The sequence below is a fragment of the Canis lupus genome, chromosome 23, assembly GCF_048164855.1.
Source record: "Canis lupus baileyi chromosome 23, mCanLup2.hap1, whole genome shotgun sequence".
Taxonomy (NCBI): domain Eukaryota; kingdom Metazoa; phylum Chordata; class Mammalia; order Carnivora; family Canidae; genus Canis; species Canis lupus.
The window spans coordinates 1,991,042-2,009,556 of record NC_132860.1 but is presented as its reverse complement, the minus strand read 5'-3'; the positions used below and the strand labels follow the sequence as shown (position 1 = coordinate 2,009,556).

General features: G+C 41.7%; 1 protein-coding gene and 1 long non-coding RNA gene across 5 annotated transcripts in view; one reads left to right on the top strand and one right to left on the bottom strand.

The window, feature by feature from the left end:
- The window catches only part of LOC140614634 (uncharacterized), a 92,726-nt gene extending 92,289 nt beyond the window's left edge, over positions 1–437 (bottom strand). For both annotated transcript variants that reach the window (XR_012015427.1, XR_012015428.1), the window contains exon 1: positions 223–437. This is a non-coding gene — a long non-coding RNA (uncharacterized lncRNA). The remainder of the gene's footprint in view (positions 1–222) is intronic.
- The window catches only part of METTL15 (methyltransferase 15, mitochondrial 12S rRNA N4-cytidine), a 314,558-nt gene that overhangs the window by 238,713 nt on the left and 57,330 nt on the right, over positions 1–18,515 (top strand). The window lies entirely within an intron of this gene.

Sequence of the window (18,515 nt, the reverse complement as noted above, 5' to 3'; positions counted from 1 at the left end):
TAGGCTGCGTGGCCTCTGACAAAGACCCGCGGTCATTAGCTCTTGTTTGGTTTACGGGTCCCCAAGGTGGACAACCACCACGGGCCCCTCTGTCCTCTGGTTCTCTGCCTGGGGGAGGAGATGCGGTAAGAGTGCACAGAAGGTGTGTACGTGTGACAACGAAGGCGGTAGAAACACAGAGGATGGCGTAAATTCCACGCGAGCGCACAGTTTTCTGCTCACCATTCCTTCTGAAAAGCATGAACAGCCCTCTTCAAGGCTGGTCCTTCTCGTCAGCCACAGAGCTTTGCATTCCGCGAGCACCCGGGTCGCTAAGATGCGTGTGATGGTAGCGGAGGTGCCCCCTGCCCAACGGCGCCTCAAACGGGCTTGTCTACTGCTTGGAGACCACGTGCCACCCACAGAGGAGAAGACGCACCTCTGGGATCTTCGCGACGGATGTGGGCGCCGGGATTCATCTCACGAGGCCGGGACGTTGGGGTGGCTGGGATCACGGAGCATTCCAGACCTCCCTCGTGCCCCGTTCCCGCTGCACCAAAGCCAACCTGCGGCTCTGGGCCAGGGATGTGGGGAGAACGGAAAACAGCTGTTGACAGCTTGCAGGGCCGCGCGAGGGGCACAGACGACCCGTCAGAGCTGTGACAGCCGGGCGCGGAGTCCCAGAAGCCCACGGAGGCTGAGGCTGCGGAACCACTGCGGGGACGGGAAGCTCAGGGCCCTGCCAGCGCGGGAGGGAACCACCGTTGGATGGAATCCAGGCCTTGGGCCGTGTGCGGGCCTTGCTGCTGGGCTCGGCCTTCGGGCGGGCTCCTGGGCCCCAAGCCCTACCGGCAGACGAGGCCCCCCTGGGGCGGGGAAGAGCAAGAGTCGCTTTTCCAGCCATTCTTCCCACAGGGAGCCCAGCGTCGCTCCCCAAATGCGCACCGGGCTGTGTTGCTCTACCTCCAGGCCCTCTCCTGGCCTTTCTGTCAGGGTGACGTGGGGCTGCTGGGCGCGCCCCCTGGTCCCCCAGCGCGGGGCTCTGCGCACTTCCCCGGCGACTGGTCCCCTCCTTTCCTCTCACCTCCCTGTGTGTCCCACGTACCTGCTGCACAAGCTTCTTCCAGGAATTGGAAAGAAATCGTGCCTTGTCTTGTCTCTGGGGCTTTGAGCAAGTTGTTCTTTCTCTTCCTTTTCCCCTGTTTTCTTTCATGACCACGGTCTTCCATCACGTCCCCCAGGAGCAGTACTGGGTCCTGGCACCACTGACCTGGCAGCACCCCCTGGTCTCCCACGAGGGCCCCGGAACAAGCGGTCCTAGCTTCCGTGCATCTGTGTCCGCACTACGCCTTAGCCCTCTAAGGGCATCGATGGTTCCACCCAGCAGGGATGCAGGTGGCCGTTCCCTACACCGGGTGACCAGGATTGGCAACAGAGCCTAAAGACTGCGTTTTGTGTCTGAATCCCGGTGTCCTCTCCCGCGAAATGCATGACTTCCTGTGCCTCCGCCCGGGCGCCCCGTCTGTTAGATGGAGCGAGAGTGCATACTTCTCAGGGGGGTTCGTGGGAAAACAGCAGCGAGCACCCACACTGTGCCCGCCAGAGTGCACTCACCTGCATGTGCTTGTAACGCGGTGTCTCCTACGTGCTCCGGGTTCCGGACGTGAACCCGGGGTGCGATACAAAATTGTGTAACTTGCAGGTCACTTAGAGGGATTGGCTTAATCCCTCTAAACCTCATGGATGCCCCCCTGAGGCAAGGTGACGGGCTCTGGGAGACACTCTGCCCCAAATCTGCTTAAGGGGCTTAGGGTCTCGTATTCTCTGCCAACCTGGCACGGTCTCCGGGACGGGCCCAGCTCCTCCTCATTCCTGGGGCCAGATCACACCGCAAAGGTTCTTGTCTCGTTCCCTTGTGTCTTTATTTCTTTTCTGGAACCCCAGTACTTCTGGGATTGGGGTCCGTATTTGTCACCGGCAGGGCTCCTTCTGGTGTCCTGGAGTCCAGGGCCTGCTGGGGCCCTGCCACTCCTTGGATGCCGACCACCCATTCATGTTACCGTTGTCTGGGATGCTCACCCCACATTCCACCTGCCTGACGTTTTGGTGGCCCTGCCTGCATGCCTGCACTGCTGCGGCCTTTTCTCTGCGGGTATGTACGGCGGGTGGCCTGTCAGGAAAATAGCAGGATTTGCCTCCTATTCCTTATTTTACTCTATGTAACGATTGCCTCAGTCTGAGATTCCTCCCTCAGTCTCATCTTGCCACCACCCAAACCCCTGTCCAACTGACAAGGTATCACTAGTTTCACGCGTGCCGTTTAGTAAATCAACACTTGGTACATCACCCTGTACCCGTCACGGCAGATGCACTCCTTAATCCCCGTCACTCACTTAACCCACCCCCAACCCATCTCCCCTCCAGCAAACCCTCAGTGTGTTCTCTACAGTTAAGAATCTGCTTCTTGGTTTGCCTCTCTCTCTCTCTCTCTCTCTTTTTTTTTCCCTATGATCACTGTTTTTTTTTTTTTCTTAAATTCCACACATGAGTGAGATCATATAGTATTCATCTTTCTCTGACTTATTTTGCTTAACGTTTTGCTGTCTGGTTCTATCCATGTCATTGCAAATGGCAAGATTTCATTCTTTTTTATGGCTAAATTATATTCCTGTGTGTGTGTGTGGGTGGGTGGGTGGGTGGGTGCGCGCGCGCTGCTTCTTCTTCATCCATTCACCCACCAATGGACACTTGGGCTCCTTCCGTAATTTGGCGATTATAAGTAACGCTGCTATAAACATTGGGGCCCATGTATCATTTAGAATTAGTATTTTTGTCCTAGTAGTGCAATTGCTGGTTCATGGGGTGATTCTATTTTTAACTTTGAGGACCCTCCACACTGTCTTCCAGCGTGACTGCACCAGTTTGCATCCCCACCAACAGTGCAAGAGGCTCCCTTTTCTCCACATCGTCACCAACATGTTGTTTCTTGTGCTACTGATATCAGCCATTCTCACAGATGTGAGGTGACCTCTCAATGCAGTTTGGATTTGTATTTCCCTGATGATGAGTGACTTCGAGCATCTCTTCCTGTGTCTGTTGGCCATCTGGATGTCTTCATTGGAAAAATGTCTACTCATGTCTTCTTACCATCTTTTAATTGGATTATTTGTTTTTGATGTTGAACTTTGTAAGTTCTTTATATATTTTGGATATTAATCCTTTATCAGATATGTCATTTGCAAACATCTCCCATTCTGCAGGTTGCCTTTTAGTTTTGTTGGTTGTTTCCTTCTCTGTGCAGATTTTACTTTGACGAGTTCCCAAAGTTCCCAATAGATTAGTTTTGCTTTTGTTTCCTTTGCCTTAGGACACGTGTCTAGTAAGAAGTTGCTATGGCTGATGTTCCTGCCTATGTTCTTCCCTGGGATTATAACGGTTTCCTGAGTCACATGTAGGTCTTCAATCCATTTTGAATCTATTCTCATGTGTAGTGTAAGAAAGTGGTCCAGTTTCACTCTTTTTGCATGTTGCTGTCCAGTATTTCCAACACTCTTCATCGAAGAAATGATATTTTTCTCATTGGATATTCTAGCTGCTTTCTCAAACACTAATTGACCATACAGTGGTGGACGAGGTGTTCTCTTTCAGTTAGTGGTCAGGAAGTTCCGTGTGCAGAAAAATAAGATTAGACAAACCTAAGTTTGAATCCCTCCACAATTTTCTCTCTCTCTGAACCTCATCCACACAACAGAAGGAACGATATCCACCTTAGAGTGTCGCTGTAAGGATGAAGCTGGGGAATGCATATGAAGTGTCTGGCACAACGAAAGTCCACGTAGGGATATAATCCATGCATTCTCAGCTGTTCTTGCTAATCAGGGTCAGTGCACAGGAAGAATGCGTCATGGCGTGGTCATCTTTGACCGCAACTTGGTGAAATATTCCTTCTCAGCAGCAAACCCCAAGAGCTTGCACACTGGCTTATTCGGGGAACCTCTGTTTCCTGCATTTTTGGGGCTTCTGCCAGATGTACACGGGTCATTCTCATCTGTGTAAATAACCGAGCTGCCTTTATATTGGTCATGCCAAAGACTGATGTTTATTTAATTTTTCCCCCCAAATTTCATTCTCTTAATTCTTTCCTGAATACATGGAAGAATTATCATTTTCTTTTTTATAAAATTTTTTATTTAAATTCAACTTAGTTAACATGTCGTGTATTATTAGTTTCAGGGGTGGAATTTAGTAATTCATCACTTACATACAACACGCAGTGCTGATTCCATCCTGTGCCCTCCTTAACACCCATCACCCAGGTACTCCTTCCCCCCACCCATCTCCCCTCAGATGGAGCTAAGTGAAATAAGTCAGTCAGAGAAAGACAAATACCATCTGATTGCTATTTTTTCATTAGTGTAACAACATCTAAAGTCTTCTTACCACTCCTTGAGGTCCTCCTCTCAGTTCTTTGTCTCTGTCATTAGTACTATCACTCTTACTCATTTGTTCATTCATTTATCCTTTTGTTCATTCATTTTTTCTCATCCATTCATATAGCAAATATGTGTTATACCTACTATGTGCCAGACCTGAGTTGGCACTGAGGAGCTAATAAGTATCCCAATGTGTTTAAGAGTAAGTGTTATGAAGTCAGAGACAGACCTTTGTTTGACCTCTGACTCCACGGTGTCCTAGCTGGCTGACCTTAGGCAAGTCATTTTAAGTTCTCCAGACTTCAGTTTGCCATCTGTAAGATGGGGTAATATCAGTTCCTATTTTCCAGGATTGTTGTAAAAAGCAAATAAGATAATTAATGAAAGTTAAGCTTTTTAGTACACTGCCTGACATATAAGAAGTGTAAAGTATTCAATAGCTGCTAGTTTCTGAGGATAATGATGATTTTCTAAAGATTTATTTATTTTAGGGGGGCAGAGGGGGAGGGAGAGAGAAGCAGCCTCCCTGCTGAGCACAGAGCCTGATGCTGGCTCCATCCCACAACCCTGAGATCACAACCTGAGCCGAAATCAAGACTTGGGTGCTCAGCTGACTGAGTCCTCCAGGCACCCCAATGATAATGATTTTTAATGACTAGGTCCTTCACGGAGCTCAGACTTCAGTAGGGATATCACATATGTTACCAAAGAGCCATTGAAAGTTTTTAAGCAAATTAATGACTGGGCTGTGATCATCTTTGATGCCTCATTTTCTCTCTTCCTCTTCCACAGCCAGACCATAAGACCAGTAGATTTTTCCCTTAATTGTGTTTTACAGATCAGTCATTTTTTTTTCTCTATCCCACTGAGATTTCTAATCTCTGGGAAATTGGCTGGAGATGGTTTGATTTACTATAGGTTTTGAAAGAACACTTGGCTCTTTTCTACGTGTCTCATTCCCTCCAGGAGACTAGCCCAGGTACATTCTAACGGCAGTGTCAAGATTCAAGAGAGGGAAGATAGAAATGCATAAAACCTTGTTTTGTGTCTCTGCTGCTATAGGATTGTTTTTATTGGCCAAAACAATTCATGTGATCAAGACCAGAGTTAGAGTGGGAAAACATGACCAAAAACATGGATATAGGGAGGTTTGAAAACGTAGGTCCACTAATCCAAACAATTTACCATTGTCTGCTTTCTGGCCACAGAAATATATGCTGTCATATATGAACTATGTTTACTCCCATATCCCAAGTCCTGGCATCATGCTTGAGGCTAGAGGATTGTGCCCCTCTTGATCCAAAAAATCATATACTATGGAACAAAAGGTCATCTGTCCTATACCCGCCATATAGTAATGAAATGAAAGCAGGATGACCCATATAAATTTTCTAATCTGGAAAGGGAAAGAGTAGAAACTACATACCAGTCACTGGTCCTTAGCAATTCTAAACTTTTTCTGGGCAAATATCTTGTTTTCCCTACTCTGGAGGGAATGTTCTTTGATTAGACTTTAGTTTTGCTCCCTGGGAATGGCTCCTAGTCCCTTGTTCTCCATGGCTCTTGGGTCAGCTTTCAGGCATATTGTTTCTTTTCCACCCTTGTTGGATATTTCTGAAGAAAATATTGGAAATATTCCCGCTTTTTGCCTATAAAATATTGGAGGCACAAAGGTCTTCCTATAATTTTAAGACATTTTTCTACAGTCTCAGTTCCTTTCAATCCATATTGACAGAACATTGCCAATCGAACTGAATTAAAAATACTGTGTATTTCCTTTGACTATGATGTGATTCTACTTCATGAACTAAAAGTCACATCTTTAATACCCTTATAAGCCTTTTCATATAGCAGAGAAGTTCTACTAGGCCCTGCCTTAGTTTTTATTTATTTATTTATTTTAGTTTCAGAGGTACAGCTTAGTGATCCATCAGTTGCACATAATGCCTAGTGCTCATTACATCAAGTTCTGATTTAATTCTTTCACAGATATTTACAAAGGGCCTTATAGCCACACCTATGATTTCGTCTTTTGTTTCCAAGCTATATTTTACTTTGAGAAATTTTCTGCTCCCCAAGGAGGCTAGGGATGAAGAATAGTTTTATGTTCCCTGCCAGAAAATCAAAAACCCTCTATATTTCCTCTATGTTTGCTTATAAACTCGCTAGTTTTTTCTTTAGATCATCTCCTTCTTATAGCAGTTACCAAATGCAGCCAATAAGAGCAGTCAGCACTTTCCATGTTTTGCCTAGAAATCTCATTGCTCCAATCCAAAAGCTCATTACTACATTTCCTCTTTGCTTAGTTACAATAGGTGACAGACTTACCAATTGTCTCACTACTGTATGAAATACATTGCCATTTTTCTCATCTCCTTTTAAAGTTTTCTCACCATTCCAGCTTCTGTAGGCTGCTCTGACCCAAAGCCAATGTCACATATGCGATGTTTTAGTAACGCAGAGCCCAAATGCAACACCACATTCTTTGTCAGCTTACTATGGTGTATCACAAGCCACTGCAAGGCTTAGTGGCTTAAAATAACAACAATGTATTATTTCTCACCAGTCTATGGATTGGTAAAAGATTTTGCAGATCTGAGCTAAGCTCAATGCCTCAGTGCTCTTATATCTATGGTGAGCTGGAGAATCAGCGAGGACCTGCCTGACCCAGAGTGGCCTTGGCTGGAAATCTCAGCCCTCCTCCAAATATCTCTTACATTGAATTTTTTAAGTGCATACATGGAATTTCATGCTTAAGAACATTCAGAGCCTGTATATGAGCTCAGCAGAGAAGGGTACTGTCAGTTAGTGGTTTTAGCCACGAGTGAGAGGAATAGAAGAGATAATGTGCCCTGTAATGTGCCTTGATTTCTGTCTTGATCCCCGAGGTCTTCAACAGTACCGATCAGATCTCATTTATTATATTCATGCAGTATGACAGCCGATGCATATTAGATGCTTAACGAATATGTAGAATGAGTAATTGAGTGAATAAATGGAAAAAGAAGATGCCCGTATAGGGATGAAACATAGACTAGGTATTAACCAAGTATTATTCTATCTGTTCAGATGTTTTTCTCTCCATTTCTTAAGCCCACCCTGTAAAACACTCATCCTGTTATGTTTTTCCTCTAATACTAGGTAGACATATTTGCCTTTTCCTGTGACCTCTGTAGATGAAGGTTCTTCTCATGTCTACATGACAAAATGCATCAGTGTCCACTTGCTTCCAAATCACGTTTAGTAAATTTGTTAAATAAGTGAATTAAGTAAATGAATGAGTGAATAAATGAACCAGACTTACACCATCCAAGGGCAATGACTTTCTCTAACTTGTTTATCCTGAACCATTGTATCAGTGTCCCCTATATGGCAGGCACTTAATATTTATTGGATTAGAAGTGAATAAATGAATGAGTTAGTGAATGAATTGAAACTAAATCTGAATTCATTATTTCTATTTCATTTCTATTTTCCAGTCTACATTATATTAGGAAATTCTTTTGTGATTAGTTCTAATAGTAATTTTTTTTAAAATAGCCCAGGAACTCAATTCTATTATTATCCTAGTTTTCATTCTTGCTCAAAGACCTTTTCCCAGACAGTGAGAATGAGAAATTGTGCACTATGCTCACCAGGAGCTTCATTTTCAAAGTGAAATATTTCAGAGTTCCTTACAGGACAAATAGGATGTTGGAATCTTTTCAGGCCAAATGGGGTAGAAAGGACTAGAATCTGTGTCCTGAGTGGAGTAACTCAGGAGACCTCAAAAATCTTTTCCTTGACCCTGAATGTCTTCCTTCCTGCTGAAACGTATTCCTTACACTTGAGAGACTTGGGGGTTTAAAGCCATGGTTGTTGGACTTTATTGTCTGACTGAATTCCACTTCCCACTCTCCAAACACTCTACTTTGGGTAGCCTGGAGGACGTCGCAGGAAACTATTTTATCAATCGCTTCACACTCATGATTCTGATATTGGTGGTCGATAGATCACACTTTTAGAAACACTTTTTGTCTGTGTCTATTTACATGTACGTGTGTGTATGTGTGTGTGCAGAATGCAAGACAAAATGCAGTAAGGTGCTATAAATGCTATGGTAAGTGTCTGTGTAGGATCCAGTGGGAACAGAAAAAAGGAAATTATCACCCTTTGCTAGAAGTCTCTAGACCCTTGTTTGGAATCTTGGCTGGGTGAACATTTTCTCTTTTGCAGTAACTTATAACTGTTTTAGGATCGATGGAGGGAACCCAAAGGACTAAGACATACATGGAAGTTGGCAAGGCTACTTCTTCCCTAGAAAATCCCAGAGGGTGCCCATCATGTGTTATATATTTCTGAGAACCCTCCCACTAGCCTTGCTGATGGTGGTAATCATCATCACCATTGGTGATGGTAATGGTAATAATAATTATTGTTATAGTAATTATATTAATGAAAGCTCACTGTGCTGGGCATGTACCCCGGAGGTGGACAATGGAGATAAAGGGGTTACATGGGACAGATCTGTTCTGTAAGATCTCAGGAGAGCTCATTCCCAAACGAAGCAGTTAAAGCAATTTAGAAGAACAGAATTTTATCTATTAGGGTACCATATCTGATCAGGTGTCTAAACCTGAACTTGAAGGTGCATGGTTTCACTTAGAACTCTGCATTTGTCTTTCCCTCATTATCCCTGTAGGGGAGACCCATGGGAGGCAGAGGAGGAAAGGTGCTCTGTGAGTACTCGGTGATTCTAATATCACACAGCCTTGGGTAGTTGGAGATGTGTTTTATAAGCACTGTTAAGTTTGATCTCTTTTACGCCTACTGCAATTATCTGTTGGAATTTTATAGGACTGTGGACATACCAAGAGGAAGGATTTAATTGTTAAGTACTTTCAGCCTAATTGGTTCTCAATTGGAAGGGAAGCCTTGGGTTTGGAAACATGCCACATGTTAGCAGAGCATGTCGGTTCATTGCCCACCTGTGGAGTTAACAGATACAAGAGAACATTCTGACTTGGCATCATTTTTGGCATCTAGTTGGCGTATCTGTCTTCAGGGCGGCTCCTAGGGCTTTGTATTTGCCAGATGTACCTATGTTGGGCACAGACAGAGACTTTTGCCAAGTCTCTTAGATACCTAGGCTAGGGTCCTAACTGTGGCAAATATTATGGGCGGGATGGAGTGCTGTAGCTATATTGCTATTCCCCGTGGAAATCCATGCCTGGGAAATTAAATGCTAATCAATCTAGTTTACAACATATATTTCACTGTATCTTTTCTCATAATCAGTCCAACCGATGAGCCAGTTATTTGTGTTGCTAAATGCAAAATCCCCACTTACGGAAAGAAACCAAGATCCAGAGAAAAAGAAATGATTAAATAAATTATTTATCCTTATGATATTTTGTGCACAATCATTATAGTAACAATTTTGAATATTATTTTGTAATATGAAAGATTGCTCACAATAGGTTGTTAGATAATAATAGCCCTGGCATTTAGCTTTTTTTCAGAAAAGAAAGTCAATAAAATAAATCCCACAAATCTTAATATACATTAAGTGCAAAGATTCTGGGATGAAACACCTTTGTCAAAGTTACCTAAGTGCTGCATAGTTTTGGAAAATGTCACTTAATCTTAGGAAGACTATTCTTCAATTCATAAAATGGGAATAATATCATGGTGCTCATCCACAGAGTAGTTTGCAGCTGTTCGGACATACTGATATATGTGAAATGCTAAATTCATTGCCTGGTATATAGTAAAAACTCAATGAATGCCATGATAAGTATACACATCAATACAAATACACACATACGTACATAGACAAACATGCTTTTATATACCTTCTCAGGTTTTCATTCTTGGTTATCAGCTCTTCCTTGCCCTACAGCCTCCTGCTATGAGTGCTAAGCTATGAGAAGTGGGAAGGGATCATCTGGAATTGCACTGCAGTACTGTAGTCACTACCCATGCACAAGTAGCCACGGAGTACTTGAGATACGGCTAGCCCAAGCTGAGATAGATGTTCTATAAGGGCAAAATCCACACTGGATTTTGAAGATTGTGGAAAAAACATTTTGAAGATTGTGGGAAAAAGAGTGTAAAGCATCTCGGTAATTTTCAATAACTGCTTACATGCTTAGAAGATATTCCTGATATAGTAAACGGTTAAGTATGTTATTAAATTAACTAATTACACCGCTTTGGTAAACTCAAAGGCAACTATACAGACCCCCTATGACAACACGGATGGAATATTCTTCCCAAAATAATTATATTTCAAGCCACTCTTCTACTTCCTAGTCCTGCACTTTCGGTTGTATATGCCTGACATTTCTGTTTGGATCCCACTGTCACCTTAAGCTCACCATGCCCTAAACCATGTTTCCATTTTCTTCTCAACCGTATCCTATTTCTGACTTTCCTATTTCTGTTCTATTCTTACCGCTCTCATGACCTCACCTCCACTTGTCTGAATCATGTCAATAGACTTTCATCTGGGAGATTTTTATTACTTGACTCCTTTCAATCCCATTCTGCTTACCAAATCCAGATTCATCTTGCTAAAACATCACTTTAAAAAAAAATATAGCCTTCCTTTAAAAAACTTTCAACGATACCCATTTGCCTAGAACACCCACACTATGTGGCTATGTGGCTTGGTATTATTCTGGTCTTCTTTCTAATTTATTGGTCCAGATTTCTATTCTAGAAAATACTAATTATTCTCTATCCTTCAAACACAACTTCTGAGGATTATAGAAATGAACTTAGGTAGCTTGTATATAGGAAAAGGAGTAGGTTTTGCAAGTTGGTGGCATTGGAGGAAGAAGAGATTTCATGGGGGCATGTGGAAGTTGATATGCCTTTTAGATAAATTAAAATTTCCTTCTTAACTTATAAGAAGAGGATCTCATATTTGGAATAGGAGGAAGGTATAGAAAAAGGGAATGGGGGGTCATTCAACAATTTCTCAGGCTGTGAGCTTCTCATTGTACTACAGAATGTGCTAGCTGTACAAAGGTGATGCTTCAGATTTGCAGTTATTTCGTCAACTATTCTGGGTTATTTTTCCAGGAAAGAGGGAGGTTTTGGAGTCTACCTTCAAAGTGTACATTTCTGTAAGTTTAATAAGATGAACATGGAACTTCCCCTGGCCCCAGATGTATTAATATTTCCCAGGCCTTGAGCTTGTGGCATTCTTTATGATTTCCAAATAGCTTTGTGGTCATTAGTTCATGGAATTGTCTCAGACCATGAGATTGACACATGGCAGGCAGCATTATTGCCATTTTGGAGAAAACCTGTATATAGAATTTAGCTGACTTACTCAGGGGCACAAACCTACATTTTGATATTAAACTCCATTGTTTTGCATTTGGAAAATGCAAAATCGCCTATCACCTGAACTGTCCAGTCTTGACCTGTAAAGTAGAAGATTTTTCCTGGTTTATCTATAAGAATTAGTTTTTTACTTGCAGAGGTGAGTTTCCCCTGGGAAATCCGTGGCAAAGTTTTCATTATGTACACTATTCAATTATTATTTACCTTGGTTTTTGGTTGAGGGAAAAAATAATATCCTGCTAATTCTTACCTTTACAATTCAAAGAAGTTTGACATATGCAGTAATCCAACCTTCGTTTCTAAATGTTTATTTTTTATTACAAAAGTAATGAATGTTCATTATAGTAATATTAGAAAATGCAGAAATATGAAAAAATAGAACTTATTTTTATTTTTTATTGAAGTGCAATTTGCACATAGTAAAATGCACGGATCTTAAGTATACAGTTTGATTAGTTTTGAACAGTGTTCACACCTGTGTGACCCACGCCCAAGTCAAGATATAAAACATTTTTATCACCTGGCAAGCTCCCCGATATCCCTTTCCTATCTATCTCCGTGGCCTCCTTCCCTACCTGAGGCAACTTGTTCTGTTATCTATCAGGAAGAGAAAATTCAAAGCAAAACAAAAGAACACATAGGTCCTACCACTTACTGACAATCACAGCTTAATGCATCAGCAGCTTCGACACCACTGACAATTTCCTTTGTAATAGCCCACAGCGTGGCTTGACTTCCGAGGTGTGGCACTGCCATTACTCCTCTCACCTGACTAGCTGCTGCTTACTTCTCGGTTTCTATTCCCTTCTTCTCATCTTCCTAATCTCTATTTGAACTGGGTCGGTGCTTGGCTCTCTTCTACTCCTTATCTGCACACTCTTCCTAGTGATTTCATCAAGTCACATGGATTTCGGCATCATTTTTCCCTAAAAAAGGGTGGTTTCTAAATTTACATCCATAAATCTGACCTGTCCCTTGAACTTGAGTTCTATATCCTACTGTCTAGAACATTCTCACACCAGGGTCTGATATCTCAAAGATAACATCGCCCAAGTCAAAGCCTTGATGTGCACTTTCCAGCCTGCTCCTCCCCAGTGTCTCCATCTCAGAAAATGGAAACTCCAGTGGCTTGAGCCAAAAGGCTGGAGGGCATTCTTAACTCAACTCTTTCTTTCATGCCATATAATAAATCTGTTAGGAAATCCTGTCAGCTGTACTTCAGAATATGTGAGGGAATCTGACAGATGCTTAACATTTCCCACACTAACACCTGAATCCAATCCACCCCCAACACTGTTCCTCTGGACTAATGCAGTCATTTTTTAAGTGGTTGACCTATCAGCCTGTAATCTAGTCTCCAACCAGCAGGTAGACACAGTCTTTTAAAATATAGAAGACTTTCCCCAAGCTGCCATCATTCTTTATATTTAATTTTAGATTTTGCTTTTTTTAATCACTCAATGCCATAATAGATTTTTTTCACATCATTACAGTTTATAAACATAATTTTCAATGACTGCATTATTATTGAATGGTGATATACCATTATTTACTTATGCATCTCCTCATCATTGGACATTTTGACTGTTATTTTATTTTTAGAGATTATTTATTTATTTATTAGAGAGAGAGAGAGATTAAGAGTGACAGAGCATGAGCAGGAGGAAAGGAGGGGCAGAGAGATAAGCAGACTCTGTGCTGAGCACAGAGCCCAATGGGCTCCATCCCAGGACCCTGGGATTATGACATGAGCCAACATTAAGAGCCTGATGCTCAAATGACTGAGCCACCCAGGCATCCCTTGACTGTTATTTTAACTATTGTTAGTAACCTTTCAGGCGATATCTTGGTACTCAAAGTCATTCATTCCTCATAGTTACAACACTGGATAGATACCCAGGAATTGCTAGGCTAAAGACTACAAACATTTTGAGGCTGTACCTACATATTGCCTAGTTGCTTTTCAAAGGAATAGACCAGTACTTCCACTGGTAGTACTAACAATAAAGAGATTTTTTTCCCTAAATTTATTAACAACTTTATAGAGGATGTAAATGAAAGATCAGTATAATGTGGCTTGTATTTATTGGAGTTTAGCAAAATAGTTTATGTAAATTAGTTCAGAATCTATTTGCTATTACTAATTGTAAGTCAGTGCAGATAGTACTACTCTACTGTATGCCCGCAGAATTAGGATGCCAGGTAATGAAGCTGTTTTAGATCACCAGTCTCAGAAAAAAAGACATGGGTTTGATTAATGACTTAATCACTTAGTAGCCATGAATTTCGACAAGTTGCTTAACACCTTTGAGCCTCAGTGCTCTCATCACAAAATAGGGATAATAAAATCTGCCTTGCAGAAGTGTTGTGAAGATTAAGTAAGGTAATGTACATAAATCACTTAGCATGAGGGTGACACTCATAAATGTTAGTTCCCATCATCCCTTCCAAACTGAACTCTTTCTCTAGGTTAAGATTCCCACCCTAGCACTAGCATATGTGGACATGAATTGCAAGCAAGGCATTTCTCCTGTGATTTACCGGACTTGCTGAACTCCTAAGAATAAAAGGGAAATCATATATGCTTTTTTTTTTTTTTAAATAAGAATGGACAAGCCAGGGAGAGTTGGAGATTTACTCAGAGCAGATTTACTCAGAGCATGAGATTTACTCATGCCAGGATGTGAGCAGCATCAGGTGGGATTGTCATACTTAGACCAGGACTGAGGAACTGGGCTGTATCCTGATCTTGAAGGGATAAGGTTAGAAATGTGATGGGACGACCAGGCAAAACAAAGCTGAGGTGTAGAACTGTGGTGGCCCCAGCGATCAGGACCAAGTGGGAAGTAGTGTCTGAGGCTGGCCAAGATGGATGTGGTTCCTGGTGTTTAGGAACAAATGAGGTGGTAGGAATCCTGGGAGTGAACCCTAAGTCCAACATTAGAACTCTCTTTTAAAAACTTATCCTTTGAAGTTATTTTTTTAAATAAGAAATTTATTTTTTATTGGTGTTCAATTTGCCAACATACAGAATTATTTTTAATTTGTAGAAAAGTTATTAGTAAAAAATACTTCTGTAGACCCTTTTTCACACTCACCAACTTTGAACAATTTTGTCATATTTGCTTTATCATCTATATAGCATCTCTTCACGTCTTAATTATTTAGTGCCTGTTTCCTAAAAACAAAGATTTCTCTTACATAATCATAGTATAGTTATCAAATTCAGGAAACTGAACATTAATACAATACATTTCAACTTCATTTGTTGGCTCAATAATGTCTTTTATAGAATTTTCCCCCGTTATATGATCCCCAGCATAGGATCATGTACTGCATGTAGTTCCCATGTCCCTTTAGTCTCCTTTAATCTGGAATGTATCTCAGCCTTTCTTTGTTTTCACATGACATTGACATTTTTGAAAATTACAGGCCAGTTATTTTATACTATGTCTTTCAATATGTCATGTTTTGAATTTGCTTCTGAACCACCAACTTCTTGCTGGATATTGATGTTAGGCTCCCCTTCCAGATGGGAACTAGGATCGAGGATTCTAGGTATAGCAGGACATAGGGAGCATTTGTGCCTGTAGAGAAGCAGCAGCCATTGAACACAGGTTAGGCCATTTGAGTGGGGCAGTGCTGGGTTGTAAGCCTGAATCATAAGACCAGAGGGATCTTGAAGGGTCACCAAGTCCATCTGCTTAGCCTTCAGCAGAAACACATTTCCACTCACCCAAGACACAGCAGCCTATTTTTAAAGCACTCCAGGGAAAGTAATTCTGTGTGTGCATCTTGTTAACCCACACGGTGCCGCTTGCCCTTGCTACGGGAAGCCTTCCCTGTAACTCAACTTTTTTGTCAGGAGCAAGTCTTATGCTTTTTTTTCTCATCCTGTTTTCAGGAAGGACTCACAGTAGGTCATAGGCCCTTTATTATGTTTAGAGAATGTATTTTATCAATTAACTCTCAGGTTTGTTTCTTTAGTCCAACCTAAAAAGCCAAAGAAAAAGAATTTGACTTATACCAATGTAAAATATTGTTGTAATAGCAATTATGGTACATAACATTACATTATCATGCCAATCACTACACACCATCATGACAATAACACATTTCATTTCATCATTGGATTTATTTATCAGTGATCTGTCTACCAAGAGGACACTTTAGAGTATCTTTTCTATTCACCTTTTTCTTTTTTTATTATAAAATAATAACATTTATTATAAAATGTGAATTCAAACATTACAGAAGAATGAAAGAAAAGAGGTAAAATTCCTCTCCTTTTTCTTTCCTCATCCTCAATCATGTTCCTAAAACTTTTATTTCTACTTTTTATATCTGGAGTGTCAGATTTTTTTTACACATGTATAAGCATATATGCATGCACACATGCACACACTCTCTTTTTAAAAGACAAAAATGGGATCATATATATATTTCAATTTGATATTTTCTCAATATAAAAATAATAAGTGTTCTTTTGGAAAATCTACAAATAACATAAAAGAAATATTTTTAAATCACTTATAATTGCTCTGTCACTTTTGTAATTGCTTGAATATTTTCTCAGAATTTTTTCCTATGCATGTGTGTTATTATTTATCCTGCTTTCCAATGTTGTTCTTTTTCTTGATTGACTTTGAGCATCTCAGGCTGCTTAACGTTTGTTATTCTTCTTAATTTGCATGTAGTTGACTCCTGGGGTTTGACGACAAAAGGCAGTGGAAGAAGGCTCAGAGGACAGCAGGCTGGAAAAAAGAGTCAGCTGATCAGGCAAAGCAGAAACATTTCCAAGAGTTGCAGCAGCCTTGTAACTATCCTGTTTCCTCAGTTTTTCTCACTTTCCTCGCAGAACAGGGTTTTGCCCTGGGTCCTCTCTGGGGATTGCTCTGATCGCTCTTCTTAGCCCTGAAGAGTCCCTCATTAGACGCCATCTGTGGGGAAGGGCCCCAGAGAGCTGTCTGAGTGTGGACAGGTATTGGCTCCATTCTCTTTAGCCATAGGCAGGGTTACTGCGGCGTTCACAGGTCCCCGGTAACTGCACCCACGTTCAGTTAGCCTCCTGTGTTCCTTTAAGGCAATCCTCAAGAACTTCATTTGTGAAAAATGAACAAATATTTGTTGACTGCTCATTACGTGCCAGGTATTGTTGTAGGTGCCTAGGATACATTCCTGAGCAAAAAATACCACAATCTTGCTCTCCACGGATCTTGTATTCCAGTGGGTGCTCTGAGTGAGAAATTGTGATACCGGGGCCAAGACTATTGTGGCCCATCAGAAACCAGCAGTCTTCCCAACCTTCCTCTCTAGGGTTAACATCTGTAACTTCCACCCGTCCCATCTGGCTCATTCTCTCCTTTGCCCTTGTATTCTACGGTTTCCAACTTTGTGTCTAAACCTACCTTAGTTACAACAGGTCTCGCGTTTATAAAATATTTCCTTCCCCAATATTCTCAACCCTTATATGAAAGTTCCTATGACCCAGTAACCCAAGTGTACATTTGCATTTGATAAAGCCAACCAGCTTCTCCTTTTAATCACTTAATGGAAGAGCTTTGGGTCATTGAAAATACACATGTAATATAACTGCTTGTGACAAGCAGAAATTAAGATCACGACACAATGAGAAAATAATCCTTGTGCCTGTGGAATTAAAGTGAATTTGTGGGAGTGGGGGTGGGGGTGGCTAAAACCATTAGAAGTAAAATTCTTTAAAACAAGGAGCCTCTAGAAACGAATGTGGAGAATAAACTTTAGTTCTCTTTGGAATTGTCCGAGATGCCCTGTGCTTGTTTGTGCTATTTGTATTTCCTTTCTTCTGTGTGGTTTCTGGGATCATTGTGCTATTTTAGCTCTTACTTAGCCATACTCCCTGTTGAGATGCTAAAATATCCTGAAAGTGGCGGTGCTGAATTTTTTCATGCCCAGGAGGTGGATAGCGCAGGGTTGATTTGTAATGACACTTTACTGTAGAGTAAATTTTTAGCAGTAATGATATTTTGGGCTGCTTGATCCCACCAGATTTGGAGAAGTTTGAATTACCTTAAATAACTAGAACATAGACACTCCTATGTTACCCCTGAGACACGCTCACTGAAGCATGGAAATTAATTCAGATATGCATCCAAGTTTTACTGAATTTTAATGTAAGGGTTTATAGAACTATTTACTGATATTTGGGAAATGAAAGTTATTGAGGAAAATCTGATTGAAGGTACCAACAAGAACAACTCCATAGCTTAATGTTTCTGAGCTTCTCGTCTTGGTTAAGGAAACTGTAACAGGTGAGCAGTGACTTTTTACATTTTTTATCTTCCCACTGAGACATGAGATCAGGTTCCCCTCTCGGAGCCATAGGCCAGCATGTGACGTCTTTGGCCGACAGAAAAGAGTGGAGCTGATGATACTCCAGCTCTAGCTATTATGCTTAAGTGGCCCGTCATTTTTGCTTCTTGTTGTGGAGGCCTGTGCTGCTGTGTAAGAAGTTGACTACCCCCCTAGAGGGACAAAGTAGAGGGGCTCTGACAGCATGGACAGGGAGGGGAGCCCAGCTGAGACACTGTCCGCAGTTCCTGCAAAGGCCCAGGTGAAGGAGCCAAGAAGTTAGTTTGAAAACGGATCCTCTGGCCCCGTTCACCCCAGCAGATGCCATGTGGCTTAGAGATAAACCAGCCAGCTGAGCCCTTCCCAAATTCCTGATCCTCAAAAATGAAATGGCTGTTTTCAGCCCCTAAGTTTTGAGCAGTAATAGAGGAAAGGAAC